We start from the raw sequence: 16,024 nt of genomic DNA on the forward strand, positions 1-16,024 counted from the left end.
CTGAAGAATATAATTTAACAAGAAAAGCTTCCTGGAATACAGTTGGCTCAAATGCCTTACTAGTCCCAGCCCCACACATCTCTGAGTAGCCACACTATTGCCAGGCCTCTAGTGGCACAAGGAAATCAGACTTTGAAGTAAATGTCTTGGCATTCCAGGGATACGTTTGCAGCTGAAAAGTAATACTCCTCCACCTCGTTAGCCAAACCCACAAAACTCTCCACCAATATTTCCTTGACTGCTCTCTGTAAACATGTGAAAAATGTATTAAGTCTGAGGGTATGAAGATAAGACCAAGGTAGGACCTTTGTTTTAACTGCTTTTAGTTGTACTGGCATTGACCGTAGGCAGGGGTCTTACTTTTCCTGACAGTGCCCACATGCATCTGCCTGATTCTCAACATTTCTCCTGACCAGGGAGCAAGAGTTGGTATAAGGTTCTCCTAGTGTGCCCTCCCCCAGGGTCCCAGGACACATGACGCCTAGTAGTGCCCTCATTGCCAGACATTTGTCACTGCCTTGGGTATTAAATAACTCTAATCACAATGCCAGGAGTGGCTAGTCTCTGGTCTTAGGAACCTGTGCAGTTACCAAGAGATTTATGAGTAGTTCTTAAAACTAGTACAAATAAAAAAGTAGAAAGTTTTTTTTTTTTTAAAAAAAAAGGCTAATTATGTCATAATGCAAATATATATTTGGTGTGCTTTGAAAAACCCAAAATAATGCAATATTAGAACACAGAAGAGTTCCCTCTACAATTAGCAATGAAAATAAATATTGAACATAAATAAATACTGAAGACTAGGTGTAACTCAGCAGTAGAGCACTTGCATAGCATGTGGGATGCCCTGGGTTCAACCCCCAGCACCACAAAAATCTAAAAAATTATAATGAAAAGAAAGATTATTATCCTTTGTCGGTGACAGTGGTGAATCCTGGTGACAGTACCTCCTCTCATAGGTCAACAATGGTCACACATGCACTAGGCCAGTCCAAAATAAAACAAGTATATGCAAGAGGGACAGAAAGGAGAAGGGAAGGGAGAGGAGGGGAAGTGAGAAGAGAGTGGAGATGAGGAAAAAAAGAAAAGAGGGAATAAGAAAGGAAGGAGGAAGGGAAAGAGAACCTGCAAATGTTCACCTTGAACACGGGAGGGGTAAGAAGCCTAGCTGTCTTCTCAGAGACTCTGAGTCTGCAGAGACTTGTGATCAAAGTCTGACATGTCCAATAAAGACAGTTTTCTTGACCACTTTCTTTCCAGTAATTTCTGTCAACATCCTAATCAGTTTGGTCTGCCATGTTGGGTGATGGTGGGTGGGAAAGCATGGTGCCCGGGAGCCCAACATGGACTTGTCTCTAGTGGCTCTGGCTCCAACTTTCTCTCCTTTCCTGTCACCTCTCAAGTGAGACACACAGCCCTGCCATGACTTACCGACTAACCAGGTAAAGTCTACTTCTCTAGGGCCACTGCCCAGTGTATCTCCAGACCCGCTTTTCCAATCCTCTCCCAAGCCCTCCTTCTCTCTCCTCCAACATGGTCACCCCCCTCCCCCAACTTCCCTTTGTGTACAGCATCACTGTCGCTCTGGTCACCAGATTAAAATTCTAGCATTTTCCTTTGAGGCCTGACTTTCCATCACCTTTCGTACGGGATCAAGAAGTAGTTCCCAAGCAATCTAGCTTAGCCACTTCTGCTCATCACTGCGTTGCCATCACCCCCTTTCCATCCCTCCTGGCCTTACCTGTGCCAAGAGCCTCCTAAAGACCTTCTGCCTCTTCCTTCTCCCTGTTTTCCCTGAATTCTGCTGCGGATTTATTGACTTTTTTTTTTTTTTTTTACGGCTCCAGGATCTGTCTAGTCGTGACCCAGATCCCAGCTTCCCCAGGAGTTCCGGATATCTCTTCTCCATCGCCATCCTTTCTGGTCTGGTGGCTTCAGTTTGTGACCCGTGCTTCAGCTAAATGAAAGTATAATCCTCCAAGGCCCCCCAATTTTTCTGTCTAGAACCCCCACCTTCCTGACTTGTCAGGGAAAAGCATCTCCTTTTTTAGGTCCAGTCTCAATGCCACTGAATCCACGGTACCTTCCTCTATTCCTTATCCAAAGAGAATTCCTGTCCTCCAAGCTCCAGGGGTAGTTCTCGTGCATTTAACCCGTTCTTCCTTGAATCAGTTATTTATATAAATATAATTTTTAACCTCTTACTCAGAAGCTCCTTGAGGACAAGTTCTAGCTAGAAATATTTGGGAATTTGAGAGCCTAAAATGGTGTTTGATCATTATTAGGTCATTAAACATCAGCTAGTTAATTACCACAGATACTTCAAAGGATAAAGTAATATCCCATCTGTCAGAATAACGGTGTCTAAAAACTAACTTTCTAAGTGATGTCCTACCACTTTCAAAACTGTTTTTTTTTTTGCTATAAAAGCTGTTTTTTGCTATATAACTGTTTTTTGTTATCTCTGTATCTTCACAATGACTGAAAACATAAAGTCAAAATTCAAATCTGTACCACCTCAATGTGTTAAATCTGCAGTTCTTGGCGACATGATTCACCAGAGGGCTCTGCATTTTTAGTTCTTAACCAGATAATACTGTGGCCAAACATAGCTTCTTCTCTAGCTCCATTAAAAGCTTTTTAAAGTAACAAAAACATAAGTCCTCAACAGAAACATGAAAAAAATAAATGTAGAAATAGCTCTATGATAGCTTATCCCACCAGACATGGTTCCTGCACTCTGAGAAGTGCAGGTTTAGCTCTGTTCAAACTGATCGTTGTACTGATTACAAATGCCATGTTGGGGAGTTTGTTTTTGAGCATTTATTTGACATCATCTGTTTTCCTCTAAAGTGGATGAATAATGAGTCCTTTTAAGGGCTCATTTTAAAGATAGTTTGGTCATTTGTTTTAAGGGTTTTTTATTAGCTCCTAGCCTTTATTTTTCACCCAGTCTTGGATTTTTGCTTTTTCAGTCAAAATTTACATACAGTAGAATGGACATGCATATACAGTTTGATAAATCTGGGGAGAAGGATATGCCCATGTAACAACCCTGCCAGTCAAAATATAGAGTATTTCCGTCACCCAGAAAGTTCCTTCCTGCCCATTGTAGTCAACCCCCAACCTCTGTAGTAACTGTCATTCTGAGTTCTGTTGCCATAGATTGATGTTGCCAGCTGGCCCAGGAGATCTCTTACAAATTGGAGCACATGTGCCCCATTTCCCACCAATGGCACAACCAGGCAGGTGCTGGCTTTGCAGCTTCCTCTGGCACCAAGGCACAGATCTACTTTATTCTTCCCAGACTTCCCAGCATGAGAACCCTTAAGACCACAGAATTTTACTAACATTCCACTATTCATGGACACTTTGAAGCTCAGCAGGTGCAAAGATACAAGCGACCAAAACGCCCAGTGGAATCAGTGTTCCTTCACCCATTTCTAAACCCTCTGCCGCTGCAAAGAAAAAGGCATGATTTTTAACCAGGAATCAAGCCAAAGACCCGTCCTCTTACAAACCCTGTGACCTCAGATGCCATTTTCTGTCTTCTTGCTCAGGACTTGATGCAGATGATTAGAATTCTTGGTTGCCAGACAGAATGGCTGCTCTTCATTATGAATCAATAAGTGATTCAGATTTCATTTGCCAGCTTAATAGAATTGGTTAACTTTCATCTCACATTTTCTTGGAAAATGTATTTAAAATACTCTAAGAACTTTTTATATCATTTACCTACACTGCATGTGGTAGAAGACAATTTAGAAGACACTTTCACTGTAAGTGCCATGTAGGATACAAGAATTCCAATTATTCCAATTATTGTTACACTGTGTCCCTCTTCCACCCTTTATCTGCTATTTACTTGAGGAATCTCATTGCCAGTTTAGGGTATTATTTCTCTGTGTAGAGCAATATCTAGATTGTGCCGAAATACACATAGATTTAGATAGTCCTATCTAATGTTAAGGAGGGTTCTTACACACACACACACACACACACACACACACACACACACACACACACACTTCTCTCTCTCTCTAACCAAGAACCATCCCCCATGCCCAATTTCAGAGCCAAGCCTAGCCAAATGGCTTTTATATTTATATTTTTGTGAGTTTTAAGCTTTTTCAGGCCTTTCAATTATTTATGTGTTTGTTTGCTCGTTGGTCATAGCTGCCTCTTATTCACACTACCAAGAGCTCCTTCCCTCTCTCACCCCCCCTCAATTGCAATCATTCTGTATTGAGGAAGTAACACATTTGTAAACATGACAATGAATGCCTCATTCACTCAGTTCTTTTTTTAAAAAAAAAAAAAGAACTATTGATTACCTATATTTACCAGGCCATCTGTAAGTGGGCACAGTCTTAGCTAGCTCAGGCAGTCATAACAAAATACCACAGACCGAGTTTCCTATAGGACAGACATTTATTTTCTCACAGTCTGGGAGCCTGGAAGTCTGAGATCAGGGTGCTGGCACAGTCAGGTTCTGGTGAGGGCCCTCTTCCTGGTTTGTAGATGGCCACCTTCTTAATGTATCCTTACATGGCAAGAAGTAGAGGGGAAAGGAGAGGGGAAAAGATCGCTTCCTTTCCTAAGAAGGTCACAGTGCTACCAGAGTAGGGTCTACCCTTCTGGTCTCATTTGACCTACGTAGCTGCCTAAGGATCCTACCTAGATAGTCACATTGAGGGTTAAGGCTTAAATATATGAAGCTGGGGACACAGTTCAGTCAATATCAGGTACCCCCCCAAAAAAAAAACCAAAAACCTCCAACCTCACAGAGCTGACTGAGTGCGGAACCTAATCTCAGGGGTCCTCCTACTCGGCCTTTGAGACCTGGCCTTCCCCAGGGGTCCACAGGCATTGCTACTCCTCTGCATCCAGCCCGTGCACTCCCATCTCTCCTCCACACTCCCCTGGATGATTTCAACCACTCCCAGGGATTTAAGTTTCATTGAAGTACATTGAAGATGACAGAGTAGAGATCTCCAACCACGATCCCCACCCTGGCCAGAAGAGTTCCAATTCCAGATATAGAGGGCATCTTTTTACTTGCAGGTTCATTCAGTCTATAAATATTTATTGAGCACCTATAATATACTAGCCATTTGAGGCTCAGCTTGTTCAAAATGGAATCATTATCTTTCCCCAGATGTGCCCCTCCCCTCCATTTCCTGCTTTGGCAAAGGACCCCACTGTTCGTGGAAATGCTCAGGCCAGGAGAGTCTGGCCATCAGCCTTGACCCTTGTTCTCACTCAGATTTAATCTCTCACAAATGTTGATTTCTGTCTCCTGATCTCTTTCCCGTGGTCTCCCTCTTCACTGTGGTTGTCAGGCCACTGTCTTCTCTCGGAAGATCACTGTCTCCCTCCATTGGCCTCCACTATCTAGTCTCCATACTGTAGGAAGAATAATCTATCTGACAAGCAAAGGAATTCAAATGATCATCCTTTCTTCCCCAGAGGTCCCATCCCTCCCACTGGTACCATGCTCCTGCTTTCAAGTTGCTCAAACCCTCTGACCTAAGTAGGTGGATATTTAACAATGCAAACGGGATGTCCACCTATTCAGATGACACTCCCCGGAAGCTTCCTCCCATCCCTTTTCAGCTGACGTACTCCTACTCATCCTTCAAATCTTCCCAAGACATCACAGCCCTTCCTTGATTTCCCATTGGGCCACTCGTAAGAAAGCTCCTATCTCCCCATCTTGGGCCATTTCTGCTTCTGTGACAGAACACCACAGACTGGCTGAGTGGTAAACAACAGAAACTTATTTGGCTATGATTCTGACGTCTGGAATTCCAAGACCGAGGGGCTGCATCTGGTGAGGGCATTCTTCCTGTGTCATAACAGGGTGGAAGGGCATCCCGTGGTAAGGAAGCATGTGTGTGAGACAGAAACAACAGGCTCAACTTGCCCTTTAAACAGGAGCCCACTCCAACAATAATGGCCTTAGTCACCTCTTAAAGGTCGTATCTCTTAATACTGTTTCAATGGCTTTTAATATGAATTTTTGAAAGGACATTCAAATTTTAGCACTCTACAAACACTCCCATTACAGCCCCTATCATATGGCTGGACTTCCTAAGTAGTTCTCCGTATGCCCCCCACTGGCTTGTAAATTCAAAAGGGCCATGGGGAGCATGTTTTTCAAAGTCACAAAGTGCAGAGTCGGCCCCCAACAACTGCTATTTGGATAATGAATATGGAAACCTCTCCCAGAATCCCGTTTGCATTGTTAAGTGACTTCCTCAGAAGGATGGATGATGAGGGCGGCTGGAATTTAGAAGCAGAGCTGGAAGGAAAATTTGAAAGTAGATTCATATTTTCTAGAACAACTCCCATTTCCTATCACATAATGGACTATTAGAATTCATGGTTCCTTTATGGGTTGTCACGGTCAAATCCTTCATGGTACTTATGAAGAAACTGAGGCCCAGAAAGGCACAGGAAACTTGCTGAAGGTTCCCAGGTAGAGGAACTGGACTAGCATCTGGGGCCCCAGACAGGGTGAGTCCTTCTTTCTCACTCACCCCAGCTCTCTGTGTAGCTACTGTATTCTCCTTTAGTATGGCCCAGGTTTAGCAAAAAGCAAATTAAGGTATAATCCTGGTGGTTCAATGAGCTATTCTTAAATGTCTTTAAAATTCCCGGCTCTTTGGAAAACACATGAGTTTGCTATCACATTCCCAAATCATTGGTAGAGAAACAAGGGGGTTGGAGAACATAATGTTTTTAACAAACATTGACACAACTTGTGTTCAGAGATGTGACTTCCCTAATAGAACATGAAGAAGTGAGTAATCCACCTCCCATTCATTGCTGCCAAGAAGAGAGTTCATTTGAGTCTCACTTCCATATAATTGGAATTTAACTTCCTAGCTACAAAACGAATTTAAGTCCTTCCTGTATCTGCTAAACTGTACAAACTTGCAAATGCAACAGCTTTAACCAAAAAATGAAAACAAAGCTGATTATTTTACTTTATTTGTTACATTTCAATTTTCAAGGGAATCTAGTTTGAAAGAAATTAAATCTCCTTCCTATTTTGCTATTCTACTGATCAAGGAAGCCACTTCAGAATCAAAACCCAGTAGCCTTCCTAAAAATCACCAGCTTTCTAAAAGAATTGGAAAGATTATTAATTTAAACATGCAGATTCAGAAGAATTTAGTGGCAAACTCTTAAATGATTGTTGCATAAATATATTCTTTTTAGTGATTTTGTCTGCAGCATTTTGCCATAAACCCAGAGGAAAAAAAATATTTCCACATTTTTTTCTACCAAAAGTTAATAAATGGTTGAATTGTATACTTTTTTTTTTTTACTTTTTTCCACCCTACCCTTACATTTCTATTTCCTGTTCTTAATACAGATCTACTTTTTCCTTAATACATGGTCTCTGAGATACTTCCAGGCCAGACCTCTTCAACTCCTACTCAACAGGGGTCACCCCACTAGCCCCAGAATTCTAATCAAACCTCACAGCCAGCGTGCTCTCTCTTACATGGGTGTCCTTGACCCCCTTGGCCTCTCTTTTTCAACAAGCCAGTCAGTGACACCCCTTGCTCAGCCCAACTGTCACTTCTGGTGAGATGCCCAACGTTCATCTTATGCAGCTGCCCCATGCCCAGAACCTTATCACATCAAAATCCCGGCTTGTTCAAGTCTTAAGTTCAGCCTGCCGTTCATAGGAACATATCTGATTGAATTCATTTTCATTCTTACCAAACCTGTAGGTGTTTGAATTTTAAACAGGGAAATCTTATTCAACTAAGAAAGTCCCTTCGTGCAGAAATGCAAAAGTACAAAAAGTAAAGCATGGGGCTTGGGAGGAGGTAGTTATATGAAAAACCTTAGGCACTTTGCTTTCTCAAGAAATTCAAAACGAGAAAGAGCTGCATCAAACCACCCCTTAGTGAGCCCCTGGAGTGCCCAGGTACATAGTTCTTGGTGCCTCCTTCCTACACAGGGATGGTCCTTGTGTTTGGGTAAGCACTTGAGAATACGTAATAAACAAGCACAAACAGCACCGTGGCTAGAGTGTGGCTCTCACAGAACATGACCCACAGCAGTCAGATCAGAGGGCTGATGATTTGCCCAAAGGAAGTGGAAGGTAAGCACTGAAATTCACTCCCTGACTGCGCACAATGCTAAAGACAGAAAACATTAAAAACAGTAAAGTCCTTTTCTAAGTGCTACCGTAAAATAACCCAAAGTTTAACCCTAACAGCCCATTTCATTGGCTTCTCTTTCATGCAAAAGGAGCTCTTTTGACTCTTTCTGATGTGATAATTTAGCTTTCTTAGAATGGACGTAAGAACGACTCAATTAAATAGAGTTCTTGCTCAATGAATCTGGACGTGCCTATTCTTGGAAATAAATGCTATATTCATTCCAATGAATGTTTCCCAATCAGCCTCAATTCACCCTTCACTCCATACAGAACAGACTTGCCCGCCTCTGCCCACAGCTGCTTGGGGTGATCCAGTCCTGGCTGAGTGGTCAGTGACACTCCCAACCCCACCATCTTCTTTTCACTTTCCTTAGAGGAATTTCAGTAGAAACCCTCATCCATATCCCAGGAGTCCCAACCGGTGCTCCTCTAGGCCTGGCCCACAGGGTCTGGTGTGCGCTCTTGAGAGCTTTGCTACCTATCAATCACCCCAGTCTATAGGCAGGCAGGAAGGAGTTTGGTAAAGAGAACCAGATTTCATTAACCTCTGTATAAGTGGGTTGATAGTGAGGATTTTTTTATTTCTGTTCCCTCCAAACTGCTGCAGTGTGAACATGGACCTCTGCTTTGGAGACTTTTCTTTCTTCTTTTTGGGGGGTTGGGGAGAGAGGGGGTACTAGAGACTGAATCCAGTGGAGCTCTACAACTGAACTACATTTCTAGTGTCTATTTTTTTATTTTGAGACAGGTTCTCACTGAGTTGCCCAGGCTAGCCTTGAACTTGTGATCCCTCTGCCTCAGCTGTGTGAGTCACTGGGTTTACAGGCGTGTGCCACAGAGCCCACTCAGAGACTTTTCTTTCAAATTGATTTAACAAGGAAAGCATCCTTTCTAGTGTTGATGTTTCTACTGAAATCTCTCCTCTGAGCCCTCACCAGAAGCATAAGGGAAATCCTTATGGCTATTAATTGAGCATCTATCATGTGCTTTACAGATTTCATTTCATTTTAAAATTTTGTTTAATCAATTTTTAAGTATATAATGCAGTTTAAAAAAAAACTTCAAAAGATATTTCCAAAGCAGAATTAGGGAAATATCCTCCCACCTCTGCCTGGCACCCTTCAATTTCCCTCTCTGGAGAAAACCAACGTCATCAATTTTGAAAGTAGCCTTCCAGAGATACCCTATGCATATGGAAGAAAACACACCACACACACACACACACACACACACACACACCACTTTTTAAAAAAGTTATAGTAATATGCATCCTATTTTGTGTCATGCTTCTTGTTTTCATTGACAGTATACCTTAGACATCTTCCTATTTCATTATCAAACATCTTCTTCCTTTTTTATAAGTATTCCACTGCAAGGAGGAAACAATTTATTTTGCCAATTCCCATTAAAGTCAATTAAGTGTATTTCCGATCTTTTGCAGTTACTACATTACTACAATTACTTAATACCTAAGTCAAATCTCACATGAGTAAATAAGTTTAATTTTAATCTTGGTACATGTTGCCAAATGTCCTCGTAGTGGCTGTGCAATTGGAACTCCCACATCCTCAGAAATATGTTGAATCTTTGAGTTTTTAAATATTTTTCAACATAGTATCTCCATGCGGATTTGCTTCTTTGTTTGTTTTTGTTTTAAACCAGGGATTGAACCTAGGACACTCTATCACAGAGCTACATCCCCAGCCCTTTTTTTTATTTTATTTTGATACAGGGTCTCACAAAATTGCTTGGAGCCTCTCTAAGTTGCTGAGGCTGGCTTTGAACTTGTGATTCTCCTGCTTCAGACTTCCAAACCACTGGTGCACCAACGCACCTGGCTTTGTGCAGTTTTAATCAGCACTTTTTAAACCATGAGCAAGGTTGAACATCTTTTCACATGCTTTAGTTTCAATTTTTAGCTGATACACCTAAAGGGTGTAAGACCTGGGACAAAGTAAGGTGTTTTAGTTTTGGGGTTTTAATATTTTTTAGTTTTCGATAGACTTTATTTATTTGTATGTGGTGCTGAGAATCAAACCCATTGCCTCATACATGCCAGGCAAGCACTCTTCCACTGAGCTACAACCCCAGTCCCACAAAGTTAGGTTTTTAACATGAATCTAGAAAATTGGGACAATCTCACCTCGAAGAATTGTTTGAAGATTTGGAAGTGATGATGCAGGAAATGCAAGTTCTTCTCAATGGTTTGCACTATTTTCCCCAGTAGTTAGCCCTGGGCCCCACAAGCACAGGTTACTACAGGTGACAGAAGATATGACAAAGACTAAAGTTGAGTGACCCAAAAGTTTTAGATGAAGTGAAGAGCTATTATTTAAGGCTTATTTGCTACCATCACAGAGTGACAATCAGCTTAATACATTATTGAAATTAGATACAAACCAGCACCCTTTCTCTGGGGATAAAAAATAATCAAGAACAGTGTAACCAGAAGCAAGCTATGTAAACTTGAAAAACAAAAGCTCACTTATGAGTTCAGTGTAATTTGGGTAATGAATTGTTACAATACCAGCTTTTACTGTTTTACTGTGTTTTCAGACCTAACAACAAACCACCTTCTATTGCTCCCACTGAGACATTGTAATGCAAGTTAATATCTATCATCAGATTTTAAACCTTCATAAATAAGTGATGGATTGTTGACAAAATTGTGGCTGTCATGTTGAGAAAAGATCTGTGGCTTTCACAAAAATAAAAATAAATATTTTAAAGTGGACTGTCAAATATTAGGTTTTAAGATGCTTTAATGTAAAGCTAAAATGCTTGGGACCCAAATGGCCAATGTGTCCAAAGTCTAACTTAGATCATCAAAGTCTAACATGATCATCCAAGAGGAAACCAAAAACCATCTAATTTTTCCTAGCCATTTTTTAGCCTTTCCATTTATATTAATAATCAATATAGCCACTGGATTTGAAGATTATGGAAACCAATCTGAACCTCAATAAGAAAAAAAATAATGATAATAATTACAACCTATCTTTAGTGGAAAGACAAGGTTTTATATACATAGATAATTTTTCATTTTTGTGAAATAATTTAAACAGTTGCTTTAATATTAGAAAAAAACCAATTGTTACATATTTATAAGTATTTTTATCCATAGAACATAAATTGAGGGAGAGTTATACTAAGACTTCTTCTCCCAATTATATATACTATATCCCAATTGTTTAAAAATCAACAAAGAGAAAATTAGCCTGTCATTAAAGATAACATCTAGTCCCCTAACTTTAAAAATATTTTTTCATATCACAAGTATATAGACCTAAAATTAACCAAGTAGACATAATTTCTCCCTGGAGGAGTGGAGAGGTAACCTGCTGTTATAGGACTGTCCCTTTGAATTACACATATTGTATTCATATCATCTTTTCCACTAGACTTTGAGATTCCTTGGGGTCACCAGTATATACTGCCTGGCATTCATTTGGTACTTGAATATATTGAAAGAGAATAAATAAAGTGATTTGAACCTGGTGTCTAGCTTCATGTAGATAAATCTCTGTTCGATGCTTTACCTGTTGTTTGTGCTCAAGCGTTTATTATTCTCTGAAATATAAAACAACATCCATGCCACAAGAATTATAAGGTGAAAAGACAAGTTCTGATCAGCAGACACCCTGAAAGTCACATGTATCACAAGTCCCACATTGCCCAGCCCTGATGGTTCAAGACGGTTGCTGAGTGTCCTCCGAGAATCTTGAATCCGAAGTCAGCCCATAGAGTGGGTCTCTCATCTCATAGACCTTCAGGAAGTGTGGGATTCCCTCTTATCTCTCATACATCAAGGGCATGAAAGGAACAGGAGTTGGGAAATTAGAAGATTTTTGGAGTTGCCGGCAGGGTCACGTCCTCTTCAGGGTGGAGAGTCAGGACAGGCCAGGGAAAGGGGCTAATACAACCCCCAGGAGATTGGTCTTCCAAGAACTTGCAGACACAGTGACCTCAGGTGTCTGGCCCACCTGCAAAGCCTGAAGACAAGGGAACTCTGGCCATGGCAGAGCTGGGCTGGTCCTCAAGTTTGTGGAGGCAAAGAATGGAGCTGATCTGGGTCACGTGCAAGAAGAAACCAGCATGGCTACAATTTGGATCCAACAAAGAGGACTGCCTGGCAGGGACAGCTGACCTCGTCAGGAAGAAGTGCTCTGGTGACTCCACTCAAGACCAACCAGGCACGTGCTGTTGCCTGCATGGAGGATCCCAGAAGTGCAAGACCCTAGGGCTGAAGTCAAGGGGGGTATACCCTGCGAGCCCATGAATGATGGTTGTGCCCGAGACAGGGACAGCTCCTAACATCTGCCAGATCTAGGTAACAGGACACCAGCTCACCCAATATGCCCTACCCTCACTTCTCCTCCTGACTCACTTCAACTCTGTAGGGATCAGACATTGAGGTGGGCAAGAGGTACAAAGAGGAATAAATATGAGGGAAGGAGGAAGGAGGCCAACTCCCACTAACCCCACTGCAGAGAGCAAGTGAACCTGTCTGGGGCTTGCCCTGGGAAAGTGGAGGAGTCATGACACAAAATGAAACTCGTGTTTGACATTCACATTGGACCAGCTATGGTACTTAGTGACTAATGGGCTTCTACCATTTGAAAGAAAAGTCTTGATCTTTGCTCTATATTTCTACTACTACCAGAAAGTCTTGAGCTTTGCTTTACATTTCCTCCTTGGAAAAACTGACCCCATGGGACAAGATTAAGGGCACAGAGAATGCTCTCTGTTTACACCCTGGGAGTCCTGCTTTCCAGCACAATGGCACGTCTCTATTCCTTCAAGGGACTGAGCCTCCTGTTCCCCCTTCCTTCTGATGCCTCTAATACACAGAGCAAATGGATCTCATGAACAATATTTTAGATCAACTGCAGTGAAATTGACTGAGCCAGGGAATTCAGTATACCTTCTATTGAGGACATATCTGATGCTTACTGGAATGTTTTCCTAATCATTCATATGTCAAATCATAGAGTTTTAAGTAAGTCAACAGAAGACACTCTCAGAGGTTCAATTTACACCCTCGTGTAAAGCCAAATGTCTCCTTTTCAATATTTGTGTATATAAATGGTTGTTCATTGTTGATGTTTAAAAACACAAAGTTGGGAGGAAATTAGCATGTTCTTTCCATTAGCTACTCTCTAAGTCAAGTGTAGTGACAATGGAATAAAGAAAGGTGTGTGCCATGCAAAGAGCACACCTGGTCTCTTGTCTCTGGGGACAGACTTTCCCCAGAAAAAGCTCCTGGCCTGCAGCTCTCCTGAACCTGGGTCAGGAGCAGGAGGTCAGCCTCTTGCTAGAGGGTAGATGACACAGGGCCTTGCAAAGAACATCTGATTTTGGAGGCTGGCCCTGGCCCTGCTAGATAGAATCAGGAAAATGCTCTTAGGAAACTGACCTCTATCAGACACTTCCACAGCGGTGGTGATGCAAAGAACGTGACTTCATTGTTAATATTACATCCAAGTTGGGAATACTGTGAGCACCCTGTGAAAATGAATCTTGTCAGCAAAGGAGGCTAGGACTGGGGAGGACTTCAGCAGTGATGTAGATCAAGGTCTCACGTCTCAAGTCAGGAAGCTGAGAAAGAAGGACGAAGTTCACAAAAGCTCACACATCCTCCTGTCCTACCCTGGGCTCTCTGCAATCTCAGGTGCACCCAGATTTTCCTCCCATAGAAGAATCTGAATGGAAAGGACATGAATAGAGGAATAACCTAACCCTCCTTCATTCACAACACACTTACCTCTTTTGGTAGCTAAGTACTTGAATCAGACCTCCCCACAAATCTCATTACTTAAATGTCCCACAAAAATGTGTTTCAGAATTCTGTATTCATTATCACCTCTTCTTTGCATCGGTGGGGAACTAAGCCCCAATGGGTTTGGTTGCTTGTCCAGAGAGACAATGCCGAATCAAGGTCTCATCTTTTACTAATTTGGGGTGAAATTTATATTTAGTACAACCTCCAGGTAAACCCAGTCCTTAGCTGCAGAACCCCTATCCTCCCTTTGTCCTGGACCTCTCTGGACTTCCTTCTTGAGAGTCTGCCTCTCAACACACCTGCCAGTCCCTCCCTGCCAGGTGAGATAGGCATTTGGAAGAAAGTGATCACAGGAGGATGATAACAGACCTTCCTAGGATTAGTTGCATGATAAGAGAATTTGTACCCTCACTCAGTGGTTCTCAAAGGAGGTCCCCGTGTCAACTACATCAGTATCACCAGAAAACTGCAGAAATTCAAAGTCTTGGTGTAACTGGTTCCTTCTTTTATAGCTTTTCATATTTCATCTCTCTTGACCACTCCATCTAAAGTGTAACTGTCCCCCTATGTCCCCTGGCTCGTCTCTCACTCTCCTACCATCCTACATCCTACTCCTGCTCACTTTCTATCCTGATCACTGTGATAGTCATTTTTCGGTACCAACTTGGTTAGATTATAGAGCCCTTTTATTTAATCAAACACTAGTCTAGGTGTTGCTGCAAGGTACTCTGTAGATGTAATTAATATCAACAACCAGTTGAATTTAAGTCCCCCTTCGTAATGTGAGTGAACTTCATCCAATCAATTGAAGCCTTTACCACCAGAAAAAGGTTTACCAGAGAAAAAATTCTGCCTCAAGAATGCAGCATTAAGTCCTCCCTGTGTTTCCCACACATTTTAAAATTTTCAGTCCTCAAAACTACATGAGCCAATGAATAAATATAAAATATGTATATATTGAGAGAAAGCCAGGGTTCGAGGATGGGGGCACTTACAGGGGACTCATTCCCCAAAGAGAAACTAGCATATGCAAAAACCCTTTGGAGGGAAAAACTATGTTTGAGAAATTATAATAAATCTGAGCAACCAGATTTATTATACCCAGTAAGGGAAGGTCAAAGTGAACCCATGAGGTAGACCAAGGAGAGCCACGGAGGCCTTTGTCCTCACCCAGGAGCAGTGGGTCACCTGGCAGATTTAGAGAGGGGAATGGGAAGGTGTTCCTACAATTGCACATGTTGACTAACTCAGCCTCAAAAACGTTACTTTTTTTTCTGATCTTAGTACATTAAAATACCAACACTATTTTTAAGTTACAAGCAATAACAGAATTTTATTTGATGGGAAAATGGTATAATTAACACACATTAAGGAAAATTAAAAACAATTTTCTCCTGTTGACTTCATTCTTTGATAGAGTATTTTTATATTTAAAAAAAAATCTCTCCCAAAGCTTGAACCATGTGAGAAATAAAGTAGTATTGTTTTATATCTCAAAGTATAAAATAAATATCCATCAATCTATACAGATATAAATAAACATCTGAATAAACAGATAATTGGGAGAGACTAGACACATCCCCAAGGCAGAAGAATTTCAAATAATTGATGTAGATACTCGACCCTCCAGGAGGAGGAGCATAATTCTCTACTCCATAAGTATGGGCTGGGTCCAAGGACTTCGCTGAAAGGAGTACAGTCTTCACAGTGAAGTACCTGGCACACACTCCCCTCCGCCAGGTATCAAGAGCAACATTCACAGTCACAGATTGAATTGGTAGTCTATGTGATTGATATGAAGTGGTAAAAGAGTTTGCATTTCAGGGCTGGGGCTGTGGATCAGTCGTAGAGTGCTTGCCTAGCATGTGTGAGGCACTGGGTTCAATTCTCAGCACTGCATATAAATAAATGAATAAAATAAAGGTCCATTGATAACTACGGAACTGTCACAGCAAGAAGAGCCTAAGGAGACATAACAATAAGAAGTAAAGTGGGACCCAGGGCAGAAAAGGGACACTAGGTAACTACGGAGGGAATGGAATGAAGTTTGGGCGTTA

At 41.6% G+C, this 16,024-nt stretch overlaps 1 protein-coding gene across 3 annotated transcripts in view; it reads right to left on the minus strand.

Annotated features, from left to right (window-relative positions):
• Positions 1–16,024, minus strand: part of Esr1 (estrogen receptor 1) — a 375,741-nt gene that overhangs the window by 272,771 nt on the left and 86,946 nt on the right. The window lies entirely within an intron of this gene.

The sequence above is a fragment of the Ictidomys tridecemlineatus genome, chromosome 8 (assembly GCF_052094955.1).
Source record: "Ictidomys tridecemlineatus isolate mIctTri1 chromosome 8, mIctTri1.hap1, whole genome shotgun sequence".
NCBI lineage: Eukaryota > Metazoa > Chordata > Mammalia > Rodentia > Sciuridae > Ictidomys > Ictidomys tridecemlineatus.